The sequence below is a fragment of the Artibeus jamaicensis genome, unplaced genomic scaffold (genome assembly GCF_021234435.1).
Source record: "Artibeus jamaicensis isolate MK-2021 breed Jamaican fruit bat unplaced genomic scaffold, CSHL_Jam_final contig_1803, whole genome shotgun sequence".
NCBI classification, from domain to species: domain Eukaryota; kingdom Metazoa; phylum Chordata; class Mammalia; order Chiroptera; family Phyllostomidae; genus Artibeus; species Artibeus jamaicensis.
This window is the reverse complement of record NW_026521356.1, coordinates 246,609-262,956: the sequence shown is the minus strand read 5'-3', so window position 1 is coordinate 262,956 and position 16,348 is coordinate 246,609. Positions and strand designations below refer to the sequence as shown.

Sequence of the window (16,348 nt, the reverse complement as noted above, 5' to 3'; positions counted from 1 at the left end):
GGCCGGCTCTGTCTGCCCGCTAGTGACTCATAAGGAGGCAGGGAGGGCCGGAGGCCTGGAAACACTCCCCGCTTTCAGTCTGCGATGCCTGACCCACCCTGTTCCTCGCCTCTAACCTCTCAAGGCAAGAAAGCAAGGGGAATGGACTTGAACCAGACTTCCAGGGCAGGGGGGAGCGCCCTCAAGAAGCCAGGTGGCAGAACGATGACCTAGAGTGGCGTGTCAGCTGTGCATGCCGGCACTTCTCTTATGTAATGTGAAACTGCGGGTGAGTTTCAACTTTTCACAGCTTCGGTCTTGTCATTCGTGAAATGAAGATAATAACAGTACCCACCTGACTTAGGCTGGGTTCCCCCAGAAGCAGCCCGGTCCACATGGCCGATTTAGGAAACCCCACGAGAGAAGTGGGGGACTAAGATAAGGAAGGAAAAGAAGGAGGTGAAGTGTGCTGTGCAGCCTGCTACTAGGGTGGGCTGCCTCGCTGGGAAAGCCCTGGGGGTCCGGGGAGCACGTGCACCCCAGTCACCCCCACAGAAGGGTGAGGGAGTGGGGCAGCTATACGCAAATTGCCTGACACCCTGGCCTCCAACACGGTGGTGGCAGTGGTGGTGGCAGCGGTGGAATGGGTTCCAGGGCCCAGAGGCTGCCCTCAGGCAAGGCCAGGCAGGGACTGTGCGTAGAAGTCTCCAGGGTGGAAGTGGTCAGGGCGAGGGCGCACGGAACAGAGGGCGCCAGCAGCACCGGCACACCATCTCGGAGGGCTGCTCGGAGTGAAACGAGGTCACCCGTGAAGCGTGGTTAACACCGTGCCTAACGCACAGGTTCTTCTCTAACCCAGACCCGGCCTCCCTGGAGCCTTCAGAGGCCTGGCGTGGGCACCTCCTGCCACCTAACAATTATGAAGTCAGCCTTGGGGGCTGGAAGGGTCAAGAGCAGAGAGGACTAGAGAAGAGAAAGCCAGAAAGAAGAGGGGGTGCAGGAGAACTGGAAAGAAGGTGAGCCCTGGGGTCCGGGCCAGGCACAGAATGTGACTCACACCAGTGTGTGGAAGCCCCAGAGAAGAGTGTGAACCCCACTCCGTGGCCCAGCCAGATGTCACACACAACAGGGAACGTGTGAAGACATTCTCCTCTCTCCGTGTAGCACTAGGTCCATTGCCTCTGCCACCTGGGACACTGCCTTCCCTTAAAAACAACATTAAAACACAGAAACACTGGGGCCACTGTGGGAATCAGAGAGACATATGAAAAGTGTCTGGTGTACATACATACAGTAGATGCTTCATAGGTGGTGGCTATTTCCTGTGAGGCTACCTTGACTTTGACTTTCCTCCTTCACATTGCATCTCCCTTCCCAGTGCCAGTGGCTGAGACCCCAGACCCTAGCTAGGCCCTCCAGCCTCCCTGGGGAAGGAATATTGCTCTTGCTTCAAACGGAATCCTAGCCCTGGCTGGGTAGTTCAGTGGGTTAGAGTGGCTTCCTAATAGGCCAAGGTTGCCAGTTTCATCCCAGGTCAGGGCACATACAAGAACCAACCAATGAATGCATAAATAAGTAGAACAACGAATCGCTCTCTCTCTCTCTCTCTAAAATCAATAAACTAAGTAAGTAAATAAATAAAAAGTCCGAAAGGCATGCCCAGCAGACACGCAGAAAGGCGGCAGGGAAGAGCCAGGGGAAGAATGCGGAGCGCCGCGCTCTGGGAGGGGGAGGGGCTGCGGGGAGGCGCGGTGCCGTCCTGCCCCACTTTCCATCCACGCTGCCCCCGCCCAAGTCTTTCCTTCCAATCGTTCAAGGCAGAGTTATTATATAAGTTCTACAACCCCCCCATACCTTCAAACTTTACAAAAAAAACTGCTCAAAATGATCACATCATAATCAAAAGAATTCCACACGCCTTTACTGTGCACCTACTATGCAAGACCTGCGATGCTGGATGTGACAGGAAGTCCCCAGCCGACTGAAGTTGGGGGCCCCTGGCTCAGTTTATTATCTAGTTGGTGAGTTGAGGCACAAATGGGTACACAGTTAACAAACAATACGATGTATTGAAAGTTATAAGGTGTTTATTAAGGAAAAGTCAGCGAACAAAACACTGTAATGCCAACAGGTGTGCTCAAGAGGAGAGGAGAAGAGGTGGGAGTGGGCTGGCTGATCAAGGAACAATGACGGCCCGGCCAGTGTGGCTCGTGGACTGAGTGCGGCCTGTGAACCAGAGTCGCTGGTTCGATTCCCAGTCAGGGCACATGCCTGGGTTGTGGGCCCGGTCCCCAGCTGGGGGTGTGTGAGAGGCAACTGCTCAGTGTTTCTCTCCCTCCCTTACCCTCTCACTAAAAATAAATAAATAAACTCTTTTTTAAAAGAAAGGAAAGAAATAACGACAGTAGCTCTACCCAACGCCTCTACCGGGAAGAACGCCACATGAGTCCTCACCACCTCTTTGCCAGACCCTCATTTTTCTGCCAATCCCGCTATTGAAGGAACCGAGACGAAGCCCCTTGCTTCCAGATTTCAAGCTTGAGAGTAACAGAATTTCAATTTAAATCCAAGCATCTTCACGAGGGAGGAAGACATGGGGTAAATCTTGAAGGATGAAGAACTCCGTGAAGGCAGAAGGGGCTCTTTTCTCTGAGCGCGCTCACTCCTGGGCGTTTCCCGGGCCCAGGCGCCGCCCCTGCCTCCCTGAAAGGATGGGCGCTGCAGGGACCGGACCGGGACAGGGACCGGGACCAGGACCGGACCGGTGCAGGGCTGCTGCTGCTGCTGCTGTCCTGCTCTCTCCCTGCATAGAGGTCCCTCCGCGGAGGGGGTCTGGAGTGACCCAAAGACGCTGTGTTGTAATTCATGGGAAATTGTCCATGGCTTGTCAGGTTAGTGTTCATTTCCTGATCCTTAATGACTGATTTTCCACCAATCAGCCGGGAGTCCCGTGCCCACACCCTGAGGACCAGTCCTGGGCCTCTGAGTCCCTAAAAGTGACTGTGGGGGTGGGGGAATGCAAACATCTCTCAGGGCTGGGACACCTGCATGGTAAGCCACCCCTCCCACCCTGTGCTGGTGTCCTGCTCTCCACTGCTCCCCCCACACACTGCTCAGCGCTCTACTCACAGCAATGCAGTCAACTGATAAGCGCCCCCCCCCCCCCAAGTAGGAGACCTCCCTTAAAAGGGGGGAGTCTGGAGAGTACCTTGAAGCTTTCTGGCACAATTCATTAAGATATCGACCTTCAATGAAATATCTCTGTCTAAATCGTCATTTATCTTGGGGAACAGGGGCCTTCGTGGCAAAGGAAAAGACTGCCCCTGTCTACCCCTCCATGCCCCTACCCAACACAGAACCTGGGTCTTTCTGAGTCAGACTGAGAAGCAGGGTGGGGAGGAAGAGCTGGGATGGGGAAGGGAGAAGATTCCAGAGTGGGGGAACTACAGGGAAAAGGGGGTCACCTTCACTGAGCAGGAGGCAATACAGAGTGAAACAGAAAGCCCTGGACGGCCCCCCCCCCCCCCCGCCCCATTGCCCCGGAAAGGAAACCCACCGCAGCCTGCCCACAATGGCCGAACATCGGAAACAACCCAACCGCCCATCACAGGGAGGCTGGGTAGAGAAACCAGGGCACACTGGTAGGGCCGAAGGCTCTCCAGAAGGCTTTTCAATTAACGACCCAGAGATACATGTAGCAATCCCGAATTGATCTTGGCAACATAAAGTTGAGTGAAACAACAAGAACAAAAAGTAAAAGCAAGGAGCAGAAGGATACCTTTTCTCTAAAATTTCAAGATGCCCAAGCAATACTAAATGAGTAAGAGTATAAAACTTATTTGGGAAGGCTACCTACCAACTTCAGGAAACTGGCTAGCTCTGCAAGGGAAGGGTGGAGAAAGAGAGGGAGGGATATGAAGGGACCTCAACAAGATCAGCAGCCCGTCCTTTTTAAGCCTTTTATTTTTAGCCATAAAGAAAGATGCACAAATCATAAGTGTACATACAGCCCAATTAATTTTCACAAAGTGAACACACCCAAGTAACCAAATTAAAAAAACAAAAACAAAACACAGAACATTCCCAGAAGCCCAGGAAACACTTCATGCCCCTCCCAGTCTCTCCCCAACCCAGAGTAGCCACTCTGCTGAGTAGTAACACCGTTAATTAGTTTGACTGATTTTTGAATTTCAGATAAATGGAATCATACTGTGTGTTTTCTCAGGTGTCTGGCTTTTACGCTCAACATTCTGGTTGTTCGATTTCTCCACGTTGCTGTGTGTGGCAACAGTTCATTCATTCTCACTGCCAAGTACTAGCGAATGCATTCGAGTCCTGTGATTTATTCGCCCGATGCACTGTTGAGAGCTACTGGTAATAGTGCTGCTAAGAACATTGTAGTGCATGTTTTTTGGTGAATGCATATGTGAATGCATCTCCATTGGTAAATGCTTAGGGGTGATGCTGCTGCTATGTCGTGCTGGTGAAGTTTATCCCTTAATAACTAAAAAAGAAGGTGGTTTTCGAGCAGAGGTAAGATTGAAGCAGTCAGGTGAATGGAAACAAAATATCTGGGCATAGATGTCAGGGGACTGTGGGAACAGGGAGACCAGCGTTTCTGACTGTACACAGCCCCTGAGTGCCAGGCCTGGTCCTTGGAACAAGCTCACACACTAGCCCCCTTCATCCGCAGAGCAGGGAAGCAGCTGGCCTGGGGAAAGGGCATCCGCTGCAGAGTGAGAAGGCCTGGGAACAAGTCTTTGCTGGGTCCCCTCCTGCTGTGTGACCCGGGGTGAGTTCCTCACCCATAAAACGAGAAGAGCCGCACGCTGAGCAGCACAGGAATCAAGTGCCTGACACACAACAGGCATTTCATAAGCACTAACTGCAGTCGGATGCGTGATTTGCAGTTCTGTGAGGCCTGTAGTCCTCATTTTTAGGCGAGGAAACTGGGGCTCACAAAAGGGAAGATGAATGTTTATGGAAAGCACTCGATGAACAAACAGGTCATGGAGCTAGACTCTGCTTGAGCTTTCTCGTTATTTCCCAACCACCTAGGAAGCATCCTCCTAATTTTGGTGAATGAGGAAAGTGAGGCTCAGATTTGTCCAAGTCACACAACTGGTAAGGGACAGGGGCTGAAGTTCAGCCCTGGGCTGCCTCGCTCTAGCTCCTGTGCCTTAACCATGGCCTCCAAATAGGGCCCTGGCTCCTGCCACAGCCAAAGCCCCAGGCCCTCCCTGGACCCTTTGAAGGAGGAAGGACAGTGAGGGACGAACCCTCCTGCCAGTTCCCACTTTGTCTGGGGAGCCAAGGGCTATTCTTTTGAACCTTCACACAGAGCTTCTGCACCAGAAGGAACTTTGGACTGGCTTCTCTGATTTCGGGGTGTTTATTCCACACCTTTCTTTGGTGGTCCTTGCTTTAGGTGCCCTTTAGGTGAAGACAAGACAGGGTCTTTTGCCTCTCCCTTGAGCTCCCCCCACCCCCACCCACGCTGACTCACAGGGTGCTGGGAAGTGAACTGGCCTGGAGATGAGGGGTAAACTGAAATGAGGGCTGAAAGTTCTCAGGAAATTTGGGCAAGTAGGCCTGCCTGTGAGGTAAGGAGGGCTGCTGCAGGAGATGGAAGAGGACTGGGTGGCGAGGACAGCCAGCCAGCAAAGAGCTGGAGAAGCCCACGGGAACTCACCTGACCCCACCTCCCTGCTGCAGAAACCCACCCCAGCTCTCTGCAGGAAGAATGGGAAGGGGGTCATGGCCCAGCTGGGCTTACGCAAGGACCTGCCAACCCCAGGCCTGGCTCAGGCCTGTCCACACACCCTGCCTCCCACTGGCGCTGGCTCTCCATAGAAGAGAAACCGGCACACAACCAAGAGCTTTCTTTCCCCCCAAACTGTACTCCTTGGGTAACCCACAAGTAGGCTGTATTGCTTTCAAGATCTCCCAGAGCTCTCCCTGGTCCCCACTGAAGGGACTCTGCCTTTATCACTTACCAGCTGTGTAGGTCTGGGAAAGGGACTTCATCTCCCTTTAGCTCAGTTTCCACCTCTGTAAATGCAGGTAATGGTACTGCCTCACATGGTTATTGTGCAGGTGAAATGAGCCCTATGCCTGGCCTGTGCTATATGACTCCAACTTTAGCTGTTATTTTGTTCAGATTGCTACTGTTACTGCTATACTGAAGACACTTTCCAATAATAGCATCCAAATAAATGGCACTCAGAGTCCTCCCCACAACGAGTTCACACCTAGTATCTGAAAGCCTCCAGCAGGACCCAAGAATGGCTGTGACACCTACCCAAGAGGGCAAATACATAGGATCTGGGCCTGGACAGGTATTGCTAACATTGCAACTACTTCTGGTTATTTGCACCCACACACACACAAAATAGAGTAAGTGGTGGCGAACAACCCAAGAGGGAACCTCTTCTCCCAAGACCCTTTCTTCCAAGCCCCATTGGAAAGGCCTCTGGAACAAGAAATTCTCTCTCCCCTGGCCACAGCACTGACACACCCTAAGCACCAATCCCTGAAGCCCCCACAGCTCACATTCCGCAGAAGCAACAAGTGTGCCCATCCCCACCTGCCTCAAGTGACCTGGGGCAGGTGAGCCTTCCAGCGCCACTGCCTTCTTGCCCCCACCCCAGAGTAGGGTTCTCACTTGGTCCTGGACACTCCTCCATGATCCCCGAGGCATCCATCACCTCTCCCCACCCCAATACACAGGGCCAGATGGGAGATGTTTGTAACATGGAGAGTGGGAGGGAGGACTTAGATTGCCACAGGCCTTTGAGCGGGGCATCTGCTACCAGCACGGCCCTCCCTCTGGGATCTCGGGCCTTTCCTCCCCCGGACTTCCCCTCCCACCCCAAACATTCACCACTGCCACCATCAAATACCCTCAGTTTTCCGGGGGCAAAAGACGTTGAGTTTTGTTTACAGTCTAATTTGTCCGGCTAGCTGACTCTACTTTGCCCTTCTCCAGGCCGCGTGGATCCGGTGTTGGGCCCCTTCCTTACCGGTTCGCAGAGCACTTTAGGGGAAATCCCCCTTCCGGAGAGGGCGTCGGCGATCGCCCGGGTGGCAGTGCACAAAGCCCAGAAGGAGCCTCGCCACCTCCCCCGCCCTCGCTCAAAAACCCACCCCCAAACCCCCCTCAGTGGGGGACAGGAACGAGGCAAGGAAGGGCATAGACCTGCCACCGGCTCCGGGCCCCCGGCCACTCCCCGCGTCGAGCGCAGCCCGCCGGGAACCAGTGAACCGTGTGGGACCGGCGCTTGGCCGAACCTCCAGAATCCGGAGAAGGGCTGGGGTTTGCAAAGCACGCCATAGGATTCGCGAGGCCAGGGTGAATTCCTGGGGTCTCTCCACCTCCCCCCGCTTTTCAGGTCTGCAGCCCCACGTCTTTTCCCGGCCTCCCCACTTTTCTTCCCCCAAAGTTTAATCCACGTGGTCTTCTCTCGCTCCCGGCCGGCGGCCTCGCTAGGTGAAAGATGATGCACCTGCTTTAGGCGAATTATGGTAGCGCTAGAAGTTGGTCTCCCCTCCCTCCCTCCCTCCCTCCCTCCGCCGCCCGCTCACTCGCTCCCTCCCTCCGCCCAGGCTCGCGGCGCGCTCCCTCCTTCCCCCTCCACCCGCCTCCCCGCCCCCGCCCGCCCCGCCTGCGCACCGCCCGCTCGCAGCCGCTCGCAGCCCCGGCTCAGTCGCAGCCCCTCGGAGTCCGGAGTCGGTCGCCCCTGCGGACCGGACTGCGAGACCGGCGGCCGGGACGGAGCCCCCATCCTGCGAGGAGGGCGCGGCGCAGGCGGCGGCGGCGCGGCGGGGAGGAGCCCGGGCCGGAACCAGGGCTGGGCCGGGGGCGGGGACGCCGGGGTCCCGGAGCCCGGCGCCGGAGCGAGCGAACCAGCGTCGCGGGAGGACCGGGAAGGAGGAGAACAGCCGGAGCTGGCCGAGCTGCCCACAAAGTGCGATGCCCCGGCGGGGCTAGGGCGCGCGGCGGCCGGCGCGGCGCGGAGGGAGGACGCCCCGGAGCTGTGCGGCGCGGAGGGGCAGCCCCAGCGGGCGGCAGCGGGCCCGGGCTGCGACCCGAGCGAGCCCCATGCCCCGCGCGGGCTGACGGGCCGGAGCCCGCACCGAGCGGCCGGGCCGGACAGGTAGGTGGCGGGCCGAACCCGGGGACGCGGGGTGGGGGCTGGGCCGGCGACCAGACCAACTCCCGAGCTCGCGCACTCGCTCGCCCGCTCGCTGGCTTACTTTGTGTTTGCAAACTGCCCGCCGGAGCCACGCCGGGAGGAGCCGGGCCCAGGCCGGCACACTTTGTTCCAGCCAGGGCCGGCTGCTGCGCCCTGACCCGGCGCAGGCGCGACACCCCGAGCCGGGCCCTCGCGGCCCCAAGCTGCGTTGGGAACAGGTGGGGGCTCCGGCGCGGCGGCGGCGGCGGCGGGCTGGGGTGGGGGCAGCCGGAGGTCGGCCGGGGTGGGGGCTGGAAAGGCTACGGCGGCCCGCCCTTCCCCAAGAATCCGGGCCCCGCCCCCTGCGGGTCCGACCGCTGGGAACGGGGTGTAAGGGGCGCGACACCCCCGCCCGCCCCGAGTCAGACAAAGAGTACTTCCCGATGCGGACTTTCCTGAGCTGGGGAGGGAAATGGGGAAGTGAGTTCCTCCAATCCTCCTCTATCTAGGACTCCCCAAGACTCGTCAAGGCAGATGGGGGGGTCGCGGTCGCGACAGCCGCGTCGCCTCGGGTGCGGAGGGGGACGCGTTTTTGTGGAGGTCGCACCTGGAAGGCTCCGGGGCCAGCTCTTCCCCCATCCCTCGGTCAGCTCGGATCTAGAGCGGAAAACTTCTTTAGGGACTTGAGAGCGTCTGGAACCTGCCCGTGTGATTTTGTTCGCTGATGCTGGAGAGGGGGGCACTGACCTGGCCGAGACCTTCCCTCATCCCGTTTGAGAACCCCCGCCTCACCGTGCACGGAGTGGGGGGTGGCAGCAGGTTCAGGGCCCCCTGGAAAGTGCTCCGGGGTGACCGAGCGGGACTCTGAGGAGGGAGACTGAGGACTCGGTGTCTCCTGCGGATGAGCCCCGACAGACCCCTGTCTCGGACCCGCGGCCACCCCGCGGCACTGCAGCCCTGCACTCCCGGTCAACGCCGAACTGACTTGGGCTGAGCCTGGGCCAAGCCTGTGGCACTAGAAGGTGGGGCGACTTGGGGTCCTCGCCTCCCCGTCGAAGGACCGTGTGATTTCGCGGGACGCGGATTCTGAGGCAGCGGCCCCAAGGGCTGCAGATCCCGCCGCTCCAGCTGGAGCGACCTTGTGAACACGCGGGCGCCCCACTCGGACTCTCTAGGCTTCGGGGAGAGGGGATGGGGTCGCGGAGACCCTGAGCTCCGGAGCACCCGACTGTTCCCGCTGCGCCCCCGCTCGCTCCTAACCCAAGCTTGGCCGACTTCCTCCTTCGTCGGGCGCCTGGGGTTTAAGGCTTCTAGAGAGATCCCCGCGTGTCTGGCACCCCAGCACAGGGATCCGCTGCAGGTTGTCCTCGGAGCCTGGAGCAGGGTTTGGGGGGTGGGGTCGGGCGGAGGAGCAAGTCCGAAGCTGCCTTCCTCGCGGTCCCTAAGAAAGCCCAGGAGCATTTTGGCCAACGCGGGTTTTTACTTGGGACTTTTGCGTCTTCATACGCTGTTTTAAACCCCCCACCTGGATTGTCCCCTTTGAACTGAGTTGGGTCTGGAATTGAGGACCAGGGGAGTGAAGCTTGAGGGGCAGCTGGGAATGGAGCCCCAGGGTGGGCCCGGTGCCCCCTTCTCCCGCACAGAAAGAGGGAGCAGCAGGGCGGGCTGTACGGCCTGCAGCCTGGGGAGGGTATAAATAGTGCCACTGAACACAATGATGGAGACCACCACGCTGAGAATTTGAACCCAGAAACTCACTGTCCTTGGAGAATGAGGACTAAACCTTGTGGGTGCTGAGCATTTCAAGCCCTTAATGTTCCTGGTGAGCCAGTGGGTGGGCGTAGGGGCCCCAAAGGGCAGAAAGTTGGGCTGCCCCCCCCGGGGGGGAGGGGAAGGGGAACCCCTTGCCTCAAACAGCCCCTGCCCCAGACAAACCCTGCCTAACCCCAACCACTGCCAGGAAGGGGAAGTCTGCAGGCTTGGGGGTTTTTTGTTTGTTTTTTGTTTTGTTTTGTTTTAAACTTGAGAAACTTTGTCGTGCCCGGGTTCCGGGGCTCTTTGTCACCTGGCAGGCTGGAGGGAGGGCCGGGGACTGGGAGCACCTGGACAGCCTGCTTGTTCTGCCCGAAGATCTAAGGCTCAGAAGAACGAGCTGTGCGTTGGGGGGGCTCCCCATCTGGTGTCACTCCCACCCTCGTCAGTGGGGCAAGGTGTCATGGAGAGGAAGTGGCACTGTGGGTGCCCTCTCTCCTGCACACCCTGGATCTCGCCAAGGTCTGAACCTGAACTTCTTCCGCTGGCCCCCTCGATCACCACCGTACCCTGGTCCCCCGCCTCGGCACTCATTGTGGGAGACCATGGGAACCTTCCCTCCTGGCACTGAGTGTCGGGCCCCTGGGTGGGGTTTTCTGCCCTTCTCGCAGTCCTGGGCAGGTTTCCCAGGAGTTACGGAGTTGGGGAACCCCTGAGCCCCGGGGAGAGAGAGGCCTGACAACAGTGCCGCGGAATGCTGGGGCAGGGGCAGGGTGGGCCCAACTCGCAAAAGGACCTGCCCCTGTTTCCTTTCTTTCTTCCTTTCTTTTTTTTTTCCTGTGTAGGTGCCCTTCTTACACCTACACACCCCTACCCCACCCCCTTTTCTCTGCCTTTGGCCAGAAACTTCCTTTCTGGCTGCCTGCAGGTAGGTCCGTTCTTGCCAGGAATGTGCATATCCTGCTGGGCCCCTACTCCAAACACACCTCTTCCTTAGTGGGGAGGAAAGCAGGGGGGCTAGGGGGTGCTTTCTTTGATCCAGTAATTCCCCAAATGTTTGCTGAGTCCCTACTCTGTCTGGGCAGGTACCAGGCTGGGCACTGGAGTACCCAGGCAGCGGAGGCTGGGGTCTGCTCTCCGGACCTCCCGTGTCAGGGTAGGAGAGGCAGACGAGGCATCGCTTAGCGAGAGGGTGGTGGGAGCGGGGTGTCTGTCTTAGAGGAGAGGTGCTGGGGGAGGGAAGGGTTGTCTCCCTGAGAAGGCTCCCTGCTGTGCCACACCCCGCGCTGCACCCTCTTCACTTACATCCTGACCTGTCGCCGCCCACTGCCGAGGTGGTTTTCCAGTCTCTGCTGAAATGCAGGCCCCTCCACTCGTATCCCAAGCAGGCACAATGTCTTTACTTTTCTGATAGCCCGAACTGCAAAATAATCATTCCTTCCATCCAAGGATCTCGGCAGAGTTTTCCTTCAGGATCTGAGGAGCTCCCCTGGCTTCCCAGACCACAGCAAGGCAGAGACCGTTTGTCACAGGGTTCCAAGGCTCCGTTGGCTGGAAGGAACCCTTCCTCCCACTTGGTTCCAGAACTCTGGAACCCAGGGCTCCCCAGGGCAGAGCATGGGTCAGAGTGGAAAAGGCTTAGGATCTTGCCCATAGTGATGGGACTTTGGGCAACTTAGTAAGCTCTTGTAACCTCAGTTTTCTGTGTATGTGAAGTAGGGCAATAATACCTGTTTAGGGCCTGTTTGGAAGTCGAAGGGCACATGTAAAGCACCTAGCGCAGTGCCTGGCGCCTGGTAGTGCTGACCAACGGGGGGGGGGGGCTTTTATTATCTGTCCCAGCACCACCAGGCCGCATGATGGCCTGAATGCTGGCAGTGTTTGAGCCTTGTCCTCCATTTTATGGAGCGAGAGGATGGACCCCAGAGAGGAGGTGCAGCTTGACTGGGGCCTCACAGAGCAGGGACGGAAACGGTGGCGCCTCTAAGTTCCAGTGCAACCAGTAGGGCGTGAGCCTCTGCTGGGGGCGGGGGCAGAGGACAGGGTACGGGAGGACCTCCCAATCCCCCCCCACACACACACACACAAGCTCAGGTATGGGCCACCCCTCTGCCCATGACCCTGGAATGTGCAGTTGTCCCCTCTCTCCCAGGCCTCCTAAGGTCCTCGTGGAGACAAAAGTGGGAGGGATAGTTCCCCAGAACCCAGAGGAGGAAAAATGCCTGGGAGCACCACCTCTCCAAAAAGAGAGACTTCTGTGGTTTGAAACCCTAGCTTCACAGCCTCATGGAATACAAGCCTGGCAGCCAGCTTCAGATCAATTTGGTACCTACCCTGGATGGGTCATCTAGAAAGAGCAAAAAGAAACATCCCCTGAGCCCGAAGTTGCTGGCTCTTTCAGCATGGCCTTCCTGGACTCCCGGCATAAAGGAAAATGCACACCGTCCTTCCTGCTGCCAGTCACATCACGCTGGAATCGCTGCAGGAAACTTCCTCACTCCCAGCCTGTGGCCTGCCGTGTGGTGGCCATGAGTGGACAGTGCCGACTGGTCCCCACCCGGAGCCTGCACTCAGGCCACACCTGGGCTCAAAGAGCTCTCGACACAAAAGGTGCACATTAGGATAGGCCTCAGGTCCCGGGGCCTGGCTGATGGTGCCCTCCTTCCCCTCTATATGGTCTTTGCCTTCCCTGGGCTGTCCCTTGCCCGGTTCGGCCTTGCATCTTTCCTCTTGCCAGCCCTGGTCAAAGCCGCACACCCTGTGCCCCCAATCCCAGCAGCTCTGCCCCTCTCCCCATGCCCCATCCTCTGTCCCACGGGTGCCTCCTAGGCTGCCACCTGAGGGTGAGCGGACCGCTGGCCCTGCAGAGCAGGGGTACAGGTTTTCTCTCCTGCTTGGAGTTTCTGACGACACCTGTGCTACCCTGCAAAGGCAGGTGGGGGTGGGCGGGCGTGAGATGGGGGGTTTTCCTCCAACAGTATCAGAGTGGAATGTGTAGAATAGTGACTCTGGCATTTGCTCAAAATAGGGCGAACTGGCAAAAGTTACCCAGAATTCCCATCACAGTGAAGGCGGGATAAGTGATGGCCACCCAGAATGGAGACAGAGACCCCTCCTCTTCATTCCACAGACACCGTGGGGCTTAGTGTGTGCTGTGAGGGTCTGGGTGAAGAGGATTTTGAGCGGGTAGCTTGGCTTGCAACTTGGAGAATCAGAAGTGGAGCAAGTGCCCCAGCACAAATCTTTTGGAGACTAGAGGCGCTCTGTGGTCCTGATATTCCCCAGCCGGGAAAGGATGCCTTCACGGGCCCCTGGACAGCCCTCAGGAAGTCTGGGCTGTGTGAAGAGACACTGGCAGGTGGCAGGTGAGGGGACTTCTGTTCTCGTTTCCTCAGTCGGGAGGTTCCCCAGCTGATCCTGCACTTCCTGGAGACATAGGCCTGAAGAAGTTAGTCCAAGAGAGGGTAGTGATGTATTTCCTTCCTTCAGGGGTTCCTTGGGCAAATGTGCATCTGCACCCTGGAAGGAAAGGGCGACTGAGGCTGGGAAGAAATTTGGGGGGAAGTGGGAATGTCGGGATTTGCAGGAGATGGAGAGTGGCGGCTGTTGGGAGTGCTTGGGGAGCAAGTGATAAGGTGGAGACCTCCCTGGCTTCCGGAGGCTTGCTCATCTCTAGATCGGCGTCAGAAGATTGGTCGGTTGTGGGGGCGCGGGGCGGGGTGGGGGTGGGGGGAGGATGCAGAGTCGGTCCATGCGGAAGAATCCCTTCTTTAGGAAGCTTCCCGGAGAGCCAGGGCCACCGGTTCTCCCCCAGCTGAGCGCACTCACTCTGGGTTGCCAGCCCTGCCAGCGTTTCCCTGCGCCTCTGAGCGCGTCCTTGCGATTGGCAGCACGCTCCTGCATCGCCCACACCTGAGCCCACTGCCCCCCACGGTGAAATGCCTGCTGAGGACCGACTCTGCCCAGTGCCTGGGGCTCCAGGGATCGCTGGAGGAGGGGAGGTGGGGAGGCTCGGACTGCCTGGCCTCTGCTTTTTAGCCACATGGAGGGTCTTCCACGTCGTATGCTGCCCTCCTCGCGCTCCGGGATGACTTCCAGGGTCTGGGTTTCCGGTCTGGGACTCACTGTTGAGGGGCACAGTATGCGCGCTGTACCAACTTCCTCATTCCCTCTGCGACCTTGGGCATGACATGACAGTCTCTTCTCTGGGCCTCATTTTTCCTAACTGTACGATTGGTGAGGGAGCCGTGGCGAGTCCCCTCCCTGGCCTACCCTGCCCGCAGCCTGCGGTTGGGCTTCTGGTAAGAAGAGAACCGGAGGTCTCAGCGCACTTCCCCTTTGTTCCGCTGCATCCCACTGCGTCCAGAGCCCTCAGCCTCCCGTCCATCCCGAAAGGGGCACGGGGTGGACGACTCCGTGGCCCTGGCAGGTCCCCTCCTTCCCAATTAGGCAGCACGTCCCGATTAAAGGGGTGCAATCTGACCCCTCCCGCCTGATCCCCATCGAAGAGATTTCCCTTCATCAGAATCTCACATCCTCCAGAAATTAATTTGATGCCTCTCGTTATCAATTAATTGAATCTCGTCGGGGGAGAGAGCTCAGCCAGGCAGCTTCAGCTGGGCCCTTGTGTGCCGCTGCGCGGCCCTCCCCCTCACACCGGGACACCCTCGGCCCTCCCCCTGTCTCTTTTTCTGCCTCGCTTTTAATTCCACGTATTTTCTAACAAAACTGCTGCTGTGGGCCCCTTTGCTCAGTTGGCTCGGATGGAGACCCGTGGGCTGGGCACTGCCTTCCATCCACCCTTTCTAAGCCGTGGAGGGCCCCCTTCCTTTCCCCTGGGCCCTTGTTTGATCCTGCCTTAAATCAACAAAACCTCACCCTTTGGGAATTTGGCCCTGACCCTGACCCTGTGTGCTGTAGGGGCTGCTGGTAAGGAACCTGGAGAGCAGAACTGGGGGCAGCGGGTCTGGGGACACACTCCAAAGAGCCTCCCCCTCACACACACACACACACACCCTAGTTGGGGAAAGGGGACACCGAAGGACCAGGCTAGTGGCCTGTCAGCCGTCAGGATTTTTGTGAAAGCTTTACCTTTTTTAGAAGAGGCATTTAGGAGCTGCTGCCCCCGCCGGGGCTAATCTGTTGAATGTGTTGCCTATCTAAATGGGGGGAGGGCGGTGCGGGCGTGTGGTGCCTCCCTCCTCGCTACCTCCCCGCCGGGCCAGGCATCTGCAGAAACAAGCCCTCAGTATTTCCGGGACACTTGGAAGCCCAGACTCTGCTTCCTGCATGAAGGTGGAAGGTTCTAGAAGACTTTCCAATGTGGGAGGAGATTGTGGCAGGTACAGAGTAGAACTAGGTGGTCACCAGAGCCTGAATGAGGAACTGACTGGGCTTTGCCAGTTCACGTACTTCCTTGTTCCGAAAGTAACATTTATTACTACCATTTGACAGGTGAGGGACCCAAGCCCAAGGAGGTGATGTAACTGGTCCAGGGTCACACAGCTAACTGGAACCTGCCCCTCTGGAATGCTTGACAGAAGGGCTGAGGTCGCAAACTGACCGACTTCACCCCTTACCAGATTTGTTGGCCCACACAGTATATTACGTGGTAAATTTCACACAAATGTCCCCACTTGGGTCCTTTTTAAAAGCCCTCACACTGTTGGCACTGAGTCTACACTTCTGTGTGGTTCAGGATAGACCGGCATTGAGTGCCACCCGCTTCTCTCTTGGCTTCCTGGGGGACCAGCCTGGTCCTGGGGGCATTTTGGTTACAACTCTGTCGTGGAGATTTCACCTGTTATCTGTGGGGTTTGTACCAGAGCTCAGAGAAGACTTTTAAGGACATCCCCTGACCTAATCTAGTTCTCACACAGCTTCTTAAGAATGGATGGTGGTCTCTACTTGTTCTTCCTTCTTTCTGCCATGGAGAGAATTATGGGGTCTTATGTCTTGAGGGGCCTGTTCCAAGCTGAAACGAGCTCACCCCTGCCCAGGGGAGCCCCTCTCGCCTGCCCCCAAACTTACTTACATTTTTTTTTAAACAATACATACTTGCCTTATCTCTTCAGGAGAGGCATTCTTTTTTTTTTTTTTTAATTTTATTTATTTATCTTTAGAGGGGAAGGGAAGGAGAGAGGGAGAGAAACATCAATGTATGGTTGCCTTTCGTGCGTCCCCTGCTGGGAACTGGCCTGCAGGGAACTGGCCTGCAACCCCGGTATGTGCCCTGACTGGGAGTCGAACCGAGATTGTCTGGTTCGCAGGCCCACGCTCAATCCACTGAGCTACACCAGCCAGGGCTTTACATACATTTTTTTCGGGGATGGGGGAGAATGTCTTCTAAGAATAGAATTGCAAGTTGGGACTAGGGAAGAACGATGTAGAAGTCGCCCTTCCAGGACTCATCTTGGAACAGGGAGAGAGATGCGGAAGGGTGC

At 57.4% G+C, this 16,348-nt stretch overlaps 1 protein-coding gene across 1 annotated transcript in view; it reads left to right on the top strand.

The window, feature by feature from the left end:
* Positions 1-8,044: 8,044 nt before the first annotated feature.
* Positions 8,045-16,348, top strand: part of FOXP4 (forkhead box P4) — a 51,446-nt gene continuing 43,142 nt past the window's right edge. The window contains exon 1 of the mRNA XM_053670948.1: positions 8,045-8,135. The gene's annotated coding sequence lies outside the window, so the exon portion shown is untranslated. The remainder of the gene's footprint in view (positions 8,136-16,348) is intronic.